This window comes from Nicotiana tabacum, chromosome 11, assembly GCF_000715075.1.
Source record: "Nicotiana tabacum cultivar K326 chromosome 11, ASM71507v2, whole genome shotgun sequence".
NCBI classification, from domain to species: Eukaryota; Viridiplantae; Streptophyta; class Magnoliopsida; order Solanales; family Solanaceae; genus Nicotiana; species Nicotiana tabacum.
This window is the reverse complement of record NC_134090.1, coordinates 30,172,312-30,186,332: the sequence shown is the minus strand read 5'-3', so window position 1 is coordinate 30,186,332 and position 14,021 is coordinate 30,172,312.

Genomic DNA, 14,021 nt, shown 5'->3' with positions numbered 1-14,021 from the left:
TCGGGTATAATAAGCTTATCCTTTCAGTACTCAGTTATGGATAAACATTACCCCCGGTAGAAGATTGTCCATACCGGGTATAATAAGCTTATCCTTTCAATACCCAGTTATGGATAAACATTACCCCCGGTAGAAGATTATCCATATCGGGTATAATAAGCTTATCCTTTCAGTACTCCGTTATGGATAAACATTGCTCTCAGTAGAAGATTATCCATATCTGGTATAGTAGCAGCTTACACAACAGCTTCATTTCTTCTATAAATAGAAGAGATTTCAGTTCATTATGTACATCAGTTTGAATTCGAATAATATATCAGTTTCTCTCTATACTTGTCTTTACTTTATAGTCTTTATTTTATAACACGTTATCAGCACGAGACTCTGACATCTCGAGCAAATACTTTGAAAGTATTAGAGGTAAGAACTTTCTTTTCCTAAATAATGCCAAATCTTTCTAAACTTGAATTTGCAGCCCTGGATATATCGGGCAAAAGCTACATGTCTTGGGTGCTTGATGCTGAAATGCATCTTGATGCGATGGGTCTGGCAGACACCATCAAGGATAAAAATCAGGCATCAAACCAAGACCGGGCCAAAGCAATGATATTCCTACGCCATCACCTTGATGAGGGCCTGAAAATGGAATATCTCACTATTAAAGATCCAGTCATACTGTGGAATAATTTGAAAGATAGATATGACCACCTGAAGATGGTCGTTCTTCCACAGGCACGTTATGATTGGACTCATCTAAGGCTACAAGATTTTAAATCTATCAGTGAGTATAATTCTGCTATGTTCAGAATTATTTCCCAATTGAAATTATGTGGTGATAATATTACTGATCATGATATGTTGGAGAAAACTTTCAGCACTTTTCATGCCTCGAATATGCTCCTGCAGCAGCAATATCGAGAGATGAGATTTAAAAAGTATTCTAAACTTATCTCACATCTTCTTATAGCAGAGCAACATAATGGGCTATTAATGAAAAATCATGAAAGCCGACCTATTGGTTCTTGTCCATTCCCTAAAGTGAATGAGACGAACTTCCACCAAGCTAAACGTGGAAGAGGTCGTGGCCCCAGTCATGGTCATGGCCGTGGTCGGGGAAGAAACCTCAATCATGGTAATAATAATGCACCAAAGAAGCCTCCTCACCACCAGCAGTGGAAAAGGAAGGAACAAAAGCATGAAGCGGTGCAAGCGCCAAATGCAGAAAATGCATGCTATAGATGTGGAGGAAAAGGGCATTGATCACGTACCTGTCGTACGCCAAAGCACCTGGTTGAGCTTTATCAAGCCTCCCTGAAGAAGACAGAGAAAAATGTTGAAGCAAATTTTATTTCTGAAGATAATTTAGACTTCATGCATTTGGATGTAGCTGATTACTTTGCACTCCCAGAAGGAGAAACAAGTCATGTAATCGGTAGTGAATCTGTAGAAATGTAAATATTTTAATTTTTGTTGTTTGTAATAGATAGTATGGTTATGTAATTGTTGTACATAAATAAAAGTTATGCTTTGATAATGATGTTTACTATAATATATTTTATTTATGTTATTTTGAAGAATATGGATAACCCTCAAATTATGTTTGGATCAAAGACAAATCATGAAGATATTTGTGTTATTGATAGTGGAACAACTCATGCCATATTCAACGATCAGAAATACTTTTCTTATTTGCATAAGGAAAAACCAAATGTTTCAACAATTTCTGGTAATATAAGTTTGATTAAAGGCTCCGGAAGAGCCATAATTTTTATGTCTAAGGGAACAAAACTTATTATAGACAATGCATGGTTCTCCTCCAAATCCCAAAGAAACTTGTTGAGTTTTATAGATATCCGCCAAAATGGGTATCATGTTGAGACAATAGATGAAATGAACAGGGAATATCTTTGTATTACAAAGAATATTTCTGGACAGAAATGCATTGTAGAAAAGTTACCAACTTTATCTTCTGGCTTATACTATTCAAAAATTAGTACAATTGAAGCACACTCTATCGTAAACCAGAAGTTTACGGATTCAAATACTTTTGTGCTTTGGCATGGCCGTTTGGGCCATCCCGGATCAATAATGATGAGACGAATTACTGAAAATTCGAGTGGGCATCCATTAAAGAACTTGAAGATTCTTACAAATGACGAATTTTCTTGTGATGCTTGTCATCAAGGAAAAATGATCACTAGACCATCACTAATGAAGGTTAATATTGAATCCCCTGCCTTTTTAGAGCGTATACATGGGGATATATGTGGACCTATTCACCCACCAAGTGGATTGTTTAGATATTTTATGGTCCTAATAGATGCATCTTCAAGATGGTCTCATGTGTGCCTACTATCATCTCGCAACCTGGCGTTTGCAAAGCTATTAGCCCAAATAATTCGATTAAGTGCACAATTCCCAGATTATCCTATAAAGGCTATTTGCCTTGATAATGCTGGAGAATTCTCATCTCAAGTTTTTGATGATTATTGTCTATCCGTTGGAATAAAAGTTGAACATCTTGTAGCTTATGTTCATACTCAAAATGGCCTTGCAGAGTCATTTATTAAATGCCTGGAATTGATAGCAAAACCACTACTTATGAAAACAAAATTGCCCACTACGGCTTGGGGCCATGCTATCTTGCATTCAACATCACTTATCCGTCTCATACCGACACATTATAATAAATATTCTCCGTCACAATTAGTTTTTGGTCATGAACCAAATATTGTCCATCTACGAATTTTCGGATATGCTGTATATGTGCCAGTAGCACCACCACAATGTAGTAAGATGGGACCACAAAGAAGGATAGGAATATATGTTGGGTTTGAATCACCCTCTATTATTCGCTATCTTGAACCATTGACAGGAGATTTATTTACTGCTCGATTTGCAGATTGTCGGTTTGATGAAACAAATTTTCCACAATTAGGGGGAGAGAAAAAGGAAATCAAAAAAGAAATTGTGTGAAAAATTTCATCATTATCTCACTTTGATCCCCGTACCCCTATATGTAATTAGGAGGTCCAGAAGATCATCCATTTACAGAATATAGCAAATTAAATGCCAGACGCATTTACTGATTTGAAAAGGATAACTAAGTCACATATACCAACAGAGAATGTGCCTATCCGAATTGATGTCCCAGTAGGACCATCTACTAGCATGAGAGATAGTGAACCTAAAGCACGCCTGAAGCATGGTAGGACTTTGGGTTCTAAGGATCGAAATCCTCGAAAAAGAAAATCGACAAATGATCAAAACGATACTATGAAGGGATCTCCTGAAGAGACCCAAAATCTGATTAGTTCTGAGATTCCTGAATAAATCAATGAACCCGAAGCTCATGTGAGTGAGTAACTTTTAATAAGTTCGATTGGTGATGGGATTAATTTAAATCGATCTGAAATAGTGGTGGATAATATTTTTGCATATAATGTTGCACTTAATATTATGCAAGATAGTGAGGATCTTGAACCTCGATCTGTCAGAGAATATCGACAAAGGTCTGATTGGCCAAAATGGCAAGAGGCAATTCAATCGTAGTTGAAGTCACTTGCTAAAAGAGAGGTCTTTGGACCAGTAGTCCAAACACCTGCTGGTATAAAACCAGTTGGTCATAAATGGGTTTTTGTGCGAAAAGGGAATGATAAAAATGAAGTTGAAAGATACAAAGCTCGCCTTGTTGCACAAGGATTCTCACAACGACCTGAAGTCGATTTTGATGAAACATATTCACCTGTTATGGATGCCATAACATTTCGATATCTCATCAGTTTAGCACTACATGAAAAGCTTGAAATACATCTAATGGATGTAGTTACAGCTTATCTGTACAGTTCACTTGATAATGAAATTTATATGAAAATCCCTGAAGGATTTAAAATGTCTGAAGCAAAATCTCAGGAAATGTATTCAATCAGATTACAAAGACCTTTGTACGGTTTAAAGCAATCTGAGCGCATATGGTATAATCGCCTTAGTGAATATTTGCTGAAAGAAGGTTACATAAATGATGTTATTTGTCCATATATTTTTATAAAGAAAATGGCATCAGAATTTGTTATACTTGCTGTTTATATTGATGACATAAATCTTGTTGGAACTCCAGAAGAGCTCCAAAAGGCAATTGAATATCTTAAGAAAGAATTTGAGATGAAAGATCTTGGAAAGACAAAACTTTGTCTTGGTTTGCAAATTGAACATTTAGCAGACGGGATCTTTATCCATCAATCTACCTATACAGAAAAGGTCTTAAAACGCTTTTACATGGACAAAGCGCACCCATTGAGTACACCAATGGTTGTTCGATCACTTGAAGTGAATAAGGATTTGTTCCAACCTCCAGAAGAGGACGAGGAACTCCTTGGTCCCGAAATACCCTATCTCAATGCAATTGGTGCACTAATGTATCTTGCTAATGCTACAAGGCCTGACATAGCATTTTCTGTTAATTTACTAGCAAGATATAGTTCTTCTCCTACACGGAGACATTGGAACGGGATTAAGCATATATTGCGATATTTAAAGGGAACTCTTGATATGGGTTTGTTTTATGCTAATAAAGATAGTGCAGACCTTGTTGGTTATGCAGATGCAGGTTATTTATCTGATCCCCATAAAGCTCGATCTCAAGCCGGCTACGTATTTACATATGAAGGTACTGTCATATCATGGCGCTCCATAAAGCAATCTATTGTTGCTACTTCTTCAAATCATTCATGAAGCAAGTAGGGAATGCGTATGGTTGAGATCAATAATTCATTTTATTCGAGAAAAATGTGGTTTGGAATGTGAGAAAAGACCCACAATTTTATACGAAGACAATGTTGCATGCATAGCCCAATTGAAGGGAGGATTTATAAAAGGAGATAGAACGAAGCACATTTCACCAAAATTATTCTACACACACGATCTTCAGAAAAGTGGTGACATTGATGTGCAACAAATCCGTTCAAGTGATAATCCAGTAGATTTATTCACTAAATCTTTGTCAACTTCAACTTTTGAGAAGATGGTATACAAGAATGGAATGCGGAGACTCAAATATTTGAAACAAGGTTTTCATCTGGGGGAGTAAAATACGCGATGCACTCTTTTTCCCTTACTAAGTTTTTTTCCCATGGGGTTTTTCTTATAAGGTTTTTAATGAGGCACCTAGCAATGCGTCTTACTAAATATGTGTACTCTTTTTCCTTCATTGGGATTTTTCCCACGTAGTTTTTCCTAGTAAGGTTTTAATGAGGCACATTACCTTTTAATGAACATCCAAGGAGGAGTGTTATAAATATATTATATTATGGATGTTCATTTAGTACTCCGTTGTAAATAAGCTTCTTGAAGAAGCTTATCCATATGGGACTCCACCGTAAATATGTTTATCTATTTAGTACTCTATTGGAAATAAGCTTCCTGAAGAAGCTTATCACTTCGGTACCCGGTTATGGATAAATATTACCCCCGGTAGAAGATTATCCATACCGGGTATAATAAGCTTATTATTTCAGTACCCAGTTATGGATAAACATTACCTCCGGTAGAAGATTATCCATACCGGGTATAATAAGCTTATCCTTTCAGTACCCAGTTATGGATAAATATTATCCCCGGTAGAAGATTATCCATATCGGGTATAATAAGCTTATCCTTTTAGTACTCCGTTATGGATAAACATTGCTCTCAGTAGAAGATTATCCATATCTGGTATAGTAGCAGCTTACACAACAGCTTCCTTTCTTCTATAAATAGAAGAGATTTCAGTTCATTATGTACATCAGTTTGAATTCGAATAATATAATAGTTTCTCTCTATACTTGTCTTTACTTTACAGTCTTTATTTTATAACATTTATCTTATTCTTCATTTTAACTTGTTTGAATTGGTGGTGCAGGCAATTTTCTATCTTTTTATTCTTTTGCAGTTTTTACCAGATTTATTTTAAAACCCAAACTAAAGTGGAGTTTTATTCTTTTCATATATGTGGTACTTGACATTTTTTTTTCTAAGATTTGTTTGATCTTCAAAAAATAATATGTTTGATATTTTTTTCAAATATAAAAATGAGTCATAATTACTTCTTTTGGAGGTTTTGTTCTGTATACGGGTAAAATCGGGGAAACCTACACCCAGATTTTTCGGTGGGTCTATAGACATATAAAATTTATTGGGTCTAATCCATACAAAATTTAGATTAAATTCAATGGGGTTAAATAATTAATTTGGATTTTACAAGTTAAATTAGTCTATTTTATTATTTTCAAGCCCAAGATCCATTTTATTTTAAGGCCCAAACTCATGCCATGTGTCAAGTGACATGGCATGTCCAGTCAAACCCAAAGCCAACAAGATGATGCCACGTGTTAAATGATGTGACAATCCAAGTCAAAAAGCAAGAACCAATCACAGGTTGCCAAATGACTAAAATGACATGGACCAATTAGAATCAAGCAAGAGAGTTCATATGTAGCTGGATTGTCCACCCTCTACAACTATAAATAGAGGGGTTACATAACTCACAGTGGACATTCAGAATTGGAGAAGAACACTCCGCAATTAGTGAAGGTATCCACAAACAGAGAGATCAATCATCAAGTGCTTAGTTCTTCGATAAAGGAGTGATCAACGGAGTTCTTCCCGGAGATCAACCTGTAACAACAAAGTGTTGCTCGACGTTCTTGGCGGTTAAATATATCACAAGGAGGTCCGCATCATCCTACATTCGAGAAAGACGCTTCTCAAGCCCTCGAATCATGGAGAATTTTAGAAAGGAGAATCAAGGGATATATAGAATTGTACTCACAAATATTTATCAATACAATCTCTTTTTCTTTATATTATTTTTGTTGCAATTTATTTTTCGTCTTACGAAAATTTGTTGCAAACAAATTTTGGCACGCCTAGTAGGATCAACTCTGCCCTTCATCTCTCCTTCTTGCAAGTTGAAAACTACAAACTTCAGATCTACTGCTACAATGGCCTTCCACAAGTGTGATGGTTCATGCAAAGATGCTATTGTTGTCGCATCCCTGAGCTCAGTCATCTTGGCCCAGTCACTCGAAGAAAATTCAAGGCTAGTGGCTTGGATAGATCCGAATACTTCGCCTCCTTGGAGATGGCAAAGAAAAGAAGATCTCATATGACATTCGCAACCGCAATCTCTGGGGGCAACACCCCATTCTCGATGTTTGATGAACTTTCTCAAACAGCCTCAAACCTTGGCGGATTTAAGGATTTGGTGGATTCTTCAGTTTCAATGAAAGTCAATGCCTTGATGACTGACGCAACTAACGTGGACGAAAAGTTTGCCATGATGGAACAGACTATAGAGGTCTTGAAGAAATCTGTTGAAGACAAAGACCTTCAAATCGCTCAACTCATGAACAAATTGGAGGCCTATGCGCCTGGAGAGTCGAGTCATGTCCCTCCTTGTTCACTTGTCTTCACCTCCCAGAAAACAGCTGTTGAGAAATCATTTGCAAAGTTAAACATTCAAAAGGAAAAGCAATCTACTTCAGTTGATGCGTTATCTGTCCAACAATTGCAAGACATGATAACGAACACCATCAGAGCTCAATATGGCAGACCATCGCAAAGTTCGTTGTACTACTCTAAGCCTTATACTAAAAGGATTGATTGTTTAACCATGCCAACCAATTATCAACCACCAAAACTGCATCAATTTGATGGCAAAGGGAACCCAAGGCAACATATTGCCCACTTTGTCGAGACTTGTAGTAATGCTGGAACGCATGGTGACCTTTTGGTAAAACAATTTGTTCGTTCTCTAAAAGGGAACACATTTGACTGGTATATTGACTTGGAACCCAAGTCCATTGATAGTCGGGAGCAACTTGAGAAGGAATTCCTCAATCGTTTTTACAGTACCCGAATAACTGTAAGCATGATAGAGTTGACAGGCACCAAGCAAAGGAAGGACGAGTCCGTGGTGGATTACATTAATTGTTGGAGGGCGTTACGTTTGGACTGCAAAGATCGCCTTTCAGAGATATCTGCTATGGAGATGTGCATTCAGGGAATGCACTGGGGCCTTTTGTACATTCTACAAGGGATCAAACCGCGGACTTTTGAAGAACTTGCAACACGAGCGCATGACATGGAGTTAAGCATCGCAAGTCATGGAAAGGCATCTCCATTTGCTGATCAAAAGGAGTTCAAGAAAAATGTTGCATCGAAGAACCAAACCAAAGAATCAATGGCGGTGAAAGCAACTTCTGTGAAGGTCACTACTAAGCAAAAAGTGAAGGAGGATAAGACCCCGAGTCAATATCCCAAAGAGGAGAAGCGTCGTCCCACCTTGAAGTAATTAGAGGCGAAGGTTTATCCATTTCCAGATTCAGACGTACCCACAATCCTTGATGAACAGCTGGACAAGAAAGTCATCGATCTCCCTGAATCAAAAAGGCCAGAGGAAATTGGCAAAGTTGGCGATCCAAAATACTGCAAGTTTCATCGCGTCCTCGACACCGCATCATTGTAATCATCATTTTCAGTCATCAATAAAATCATCATCAGCATTCAAAACCCAATTCTCTCTCAGCTTCCGCAATTGCTCATGACATTGGTTTTCCCGCACGGCACTGACAATCTAGTCTAGCGTGCGGCGAGGACCTCATTGGCGGACAACAACCGCACTGACATCGGTTGCTTAGCCTTACGTTGCCCTTCCAAAGATCATCAGGAAGGCGTTGCGTAACACATTAGCCACCCTACAGAGAAATGCTTTTTCTTGAAGGAGAAAATCATGGCTCTTGTAAAATCATCATAGACATGGATGAAACAGCAGAAGCAAATCATGCAAGTATCGCGCTCAAGGAAAAGAAGTGTTCAAAGTTGCATAGCGTGTCAATACTGCCTTCTTACCATTTGGAAGTTTTGAGCCCGTTGAAGTTGATCTTCCAAGGAAAACTCTTGAAGATTCACTAGAGCTAGACAATCGCTCCAAAGACAAAAACGACGAGGGTTGGATTCTAGTCACTCACAAGAAGCGAAAACACCAGGAAGTTTTGAGGCTACGAATTCCTAATTCAAGAGTGATGATGAGCAATGTAGATAGGCTACAATCACCAAGAAATATCAAATCTTCTACTAGCAAGAAGATTAACAGTGCCTTATCGCCGAAGTTCCGAAAGCCCATCACATTGCATGAATTCTTTCCGGGAAAATTCCTTCATGGAGGTCACGTTAGTGCAACTCATGTAGTTTCTAGTACTGACGAAACAAAGGAAAGCAACGATGAGCTTGCTCCAATGAAAACACATGAACATTAGGATAACGGAAAAGTTGTCACATGTTGTGCAACAATTTCATTCACAGATGATGACTTGCTGCTGGGGTCTAAGCCACATAACAGACCTTTATTTGTTGTAGGGTCCATTCGGGAACAACATCTCAATCGCATACTTGTTGATGATGGTTCGGCTATTAACATCATGCCAAAGATGGTGCTAAAAAGCTTGGGATCTCTATCGATGAGCTATCCAAAAGTAAACTAACAATCCAAGGTTTCAACCAAGGAGGACAACGAGCCATAGGTATGATCCGCGTAGGATTATCCATTGGTGAGATGAATTCAAACACCCTGATTCACGTCATAGATGCTAAAACATCATATAACTTGTTGCTTGGACGTCCTTGGATTCATGAGAATAGGGTGGTATCATCTACTTTGCATCAATGTCTGAAGTACAGAAGAGATAGTGAGATAGTCAAAATTGATGTAGACATCAAGCCTTTCACTGAGATGGAATCATACTTTGCAGATGCAAAATTCTACCTAGATTCTTGTTAACTAAAAGTGGAGAAACCATCATCAGATGACGAAGCTGGTGTTAAGTTAGAAGAGGAAAATGAGGCTCAATGGACTACCACCAAGCTGCCTAAGAAGGGAACAAAAGACATCTCCATTAAGATATCATCATCTGAAGGTGACATACAGACAAAGACTAAGGAGCATCTGGTTTTTCGGTATGTTCCACGTGAGCATCGAAAGAAAGGGCAACCTTTGCTATAGGAATGTACCCCAAAGAAGCAAATGAATCACAAAGATATCCAACATTTGAAGGAGCATATGACTGTCCCATTTGCACAAATCCCATCCGTGACGGGTGAGTCTGCTAAAGGCAATCTTCAAGCTGATAAAATAAAAGGGCACTATGATCCTAAGGCCTTCATACTGCTTGAAAAGTCTGGTTATGACTTCTCCAATCCATCACAACTAGGAGAACTCAAAGACGAAGTCACTAGTGAAAAGATACATGGGCTCAATGAGTCCCAAATGAAGTTGAGAAAGCAAGGGCACTACGTCGCCACTCCAAAGTTTGGGTTGGGGTTCAGTTTGGCAGAGCCTCTTCGAATTTCATCAAATAGAAGCAAAGAGATAGCTTCATCACAATACTCCTCGGTAGATGAGATAAAGGAAGTTAAGGGAAAGAAAATAAAACAACGGGCTTCAGTATTTGATCGCATTGGAGGTTCAACCCCTCCGGTCGCGGTATTTAAAAGGCTAAGTCACAAAGGTGAACGTGTATCTTCCAAACATCTAAAAGAAGCTTCCACTACCTCAAAGACCTCTATCTTTTGTCGCCTAGGGACCACAAGGAAGTCTCCATCTATAAAGATACTGTCAAAATACAAGGAGCAAGTCCATGAGGAGCGGGATCATTTTGAAGTTGTTGCTGACAAAGAAATCTGTAGTGCTTTCCCATCATGTATGAAGAGGAAGTCTATTCTATCAATATCCACAGATGGTCTGCTGAAGGTGCAAAGGAGAACCATTGCTTACACCTGCCAGCCTCATAAAGAAGCAAAGAAAGAGAAAGAAGTCATGCCGACCATCCAAGGAAGTCAAAAAGAAAAGTCAGACTTTGTGGAAACATCCTATCATATAATTGTGGAAGATAGCCCATGCCTTAACGTCGATGATGAAGTACATGAAGCTCCCCCTCAACTAGAAGACGGCGGGCAATCAACTGTGGATGAGCTTAAGGAACTCAATTTAGGTACTCCGAAAGATCCACGCCTCACCTTCATTAGTGCACTGCTTACGCCTCAAGAGGAGGAGGAATACTCCAAGTTGTTGACCGAGTACAAAGATGTCTTCGCTTGGTCGTATAGAGAAATGCCTGGTCTTAGTCCTAAGGTAGATATTCATCATTTAGGGATCAAAAGTGGAGCACGCCCTGTGAAGCAGTCACAACACATGTTTTGACCCGAGCTTGTATCACAAATTGAAGTCGAAGTTAACAAGCTCATCGGGGCAGGATTTATTCGAGAGGTGAAGTACCCATCATGGATATCGAATATTGTACCAGTCAAGAAGAAGAATGGTCAAATACGCGTTTGTGTTGACTTTCAAGACCTAAACAAGGCATGTCCAAAAGATAACTTCTTGCTACCAATTATTGAACTCATGGTTGATGCTACAACATGGCATGAAGCTATGTCATTCATGGATGGGTCTTCTGGATACAATCAAATCAGAATGTCTCCAAAAGATGAAGAGTGTACTGCTTTCCGAACTCCAAAAGGGATATATTGCTACAAAGATGAAGAATGTGTGTAGATTACAAAGACTTGAACAAGGCATGTCCTATAGCACGTGCCCCGAGATCAGAACAGCGAGGCCAATGCTCTGGCTAACTTGGGGTCCTCGATTGATGACGATGAGTTCAGCTCGGGGACAGTAGTGCGACTCATGAAGTCGGTAATAGAAGAAGGTCACGCCGAAGTAAATTCCACTAGTTTAACTTGGGATTGGAAGAACAAGTACATTGATTACTTGAAGACTGGGAAATTGCCCTCCCAGTCTTTCTAAAACTACTTCTTATGACTTTTCAAGTCTAAATTTTTTCTGGAACATCCTATACATACTTATACTGATATCCTTAAATATAAAGCATGACATAAGAATGAAATAAACATTCAAAAGTATTTATAAAAATTCTTGCTTCTTCATGAATTTTTACATGAAAATGGCATATAATAATAATACAAAAATCTGAAAATTTATGCACATATATCATAATAAATCATCTAAACTTTAGCTAAAAAATAATTCTAAGCTAATAGGTACTCACTCGTTCTAATTAAGTACATATTAACTCTTTTAAGCAATTCATCAAACACCTTGTATGCGAGCTTTTGTGAGTTAAACCACTTTAGTAAATGGTTATATTAACTCACCTCAAAACTCCTTGAGCCAATACGTAGGCCCCAATCCAAAATTTATATCTGTCAAACAATCGATTCTACAACAACCAATGCATTTTAAATAATTTCAAAGTTTCATATCTAAACATTGAACTTACTGTTAATATAGAGAAAGAAGATAATTAACTACCTAATTCTTATACTGTAGGTAGGGGTGTTCATAAAAACCCAAAAAACCGAACCAAACCGACCAAAAAACCAGATACTTTTTAGGTTTGGTTTAGTTTTGGTTTTAAATTTTAAAAACTGATCAAATTTGGTTTGGTTTTGGTTTTAATCAAAAAATAACCGAAAAAACCGAACCATTTGGTTTTAATAAAAAAAATTACCAAAAAAATCGAACCAAACCGGCTAATAAAAGTAGCTATTTAAATTTATTATTACACCTATATATATGTATACTTTTATATAAAGTTTCTAAAATTTTATAGTACATCTTAGTCACTTGTATTTTTAGTCTTGTTCTTTGCTATTACAATAATTTATTTCTTTGCTTTTAAATTCTAGTTTGATTGATAGTTTTCTTTTGCTAAATACAAGAATCTATTTCATGTAAAAATAATCGATTTTTAATTTAGTACTTAAATTATTCATCACTATTTGATTCAATTATTATCAATATATCTTGGTAAATGATAGATTTCTCAAAGAGCAATTGATCTGATAGTGTTACATTGAAAATGTAGTCGCCGGAATATGTGTTTGGTAGTGTATGTCTCATATTTAAGAAAAAACCCGATAAATAACCGAAAAAACCGAAAAACCGACAAAAATTGAATCGATAAAAAACCGACTTTATTGGTTTGGTTTGGTTCCAATATTTGAAAAACTGACTTACTTGGTTTGGTTTCTTTTTAGGGAAAAACCGACCCAAATCGAACCATGAACACCCCTAACTGTAAGATAACTGAGAATAGAAAATTGTATATACCTAAGTTAAAAAACTAGTGATTCGTAAAGAAATGTAGGATTTTCCGTTGCCTGCTGGGACGTGATTCTGTTTCGCTGAAACGTGAACGGTAGAAGTCTGTTACTTTGATTTTCCCTAACTTTTCGTCCAAGGCTTAGCTTTAAGCCTTTTGCTTTTCAGCAGCCCTTTATGGGCTTTAGGCTCCCCCCCCCCCCCCATTATTTTGTTATTTTTTTTTGGTTTTGACTAGACTAATAAGTGATGATATCTATTTTTAATAATTAATAATATTAAAATTATTAATATTCCCCTAATTTTATAAGCAATTATTTATAAATAGAGAAGTAATTCAAAAGTCAATCACAAGGATTTAAATCCGTAATAGAAGTATAATTTTTATGCACTCAAAGCAAGATTAAAAAAAAATATACACTTAGCGTGTCTTGAAATTTTTATAGATTTGAGGAGTGTTAGAAATATATTGGATTGGACGGATAAACTTTACCCACTTGTAAATCAATACGAATAATGAAAACATTCTAAAGTGAAAATAAAAAAGTGAAAGAGATGCGTAGTATCCGCTCGCTAGATATTGAGCAAGAAGTTGATTTTGTAAAATATTAAAATACCCCTACTGCTGCTGAGCAATACCCATGGTTTCTCAAATGATAAGGCCGATGGACTCCATTCATATCGTAGTATTTCAGTATTTGTATTTCGTCCTTCTGATACATAGAATCTGCAAATAATATTATAATTAGAATATATTATATAAATATATACAATCTTTGGAACTTGTGCACAAGCACAAAACCACTGATATGGCATTATATTGTAATAGTGAAAAAGGTTACTCACCTTGAAAAGTACGTCTATT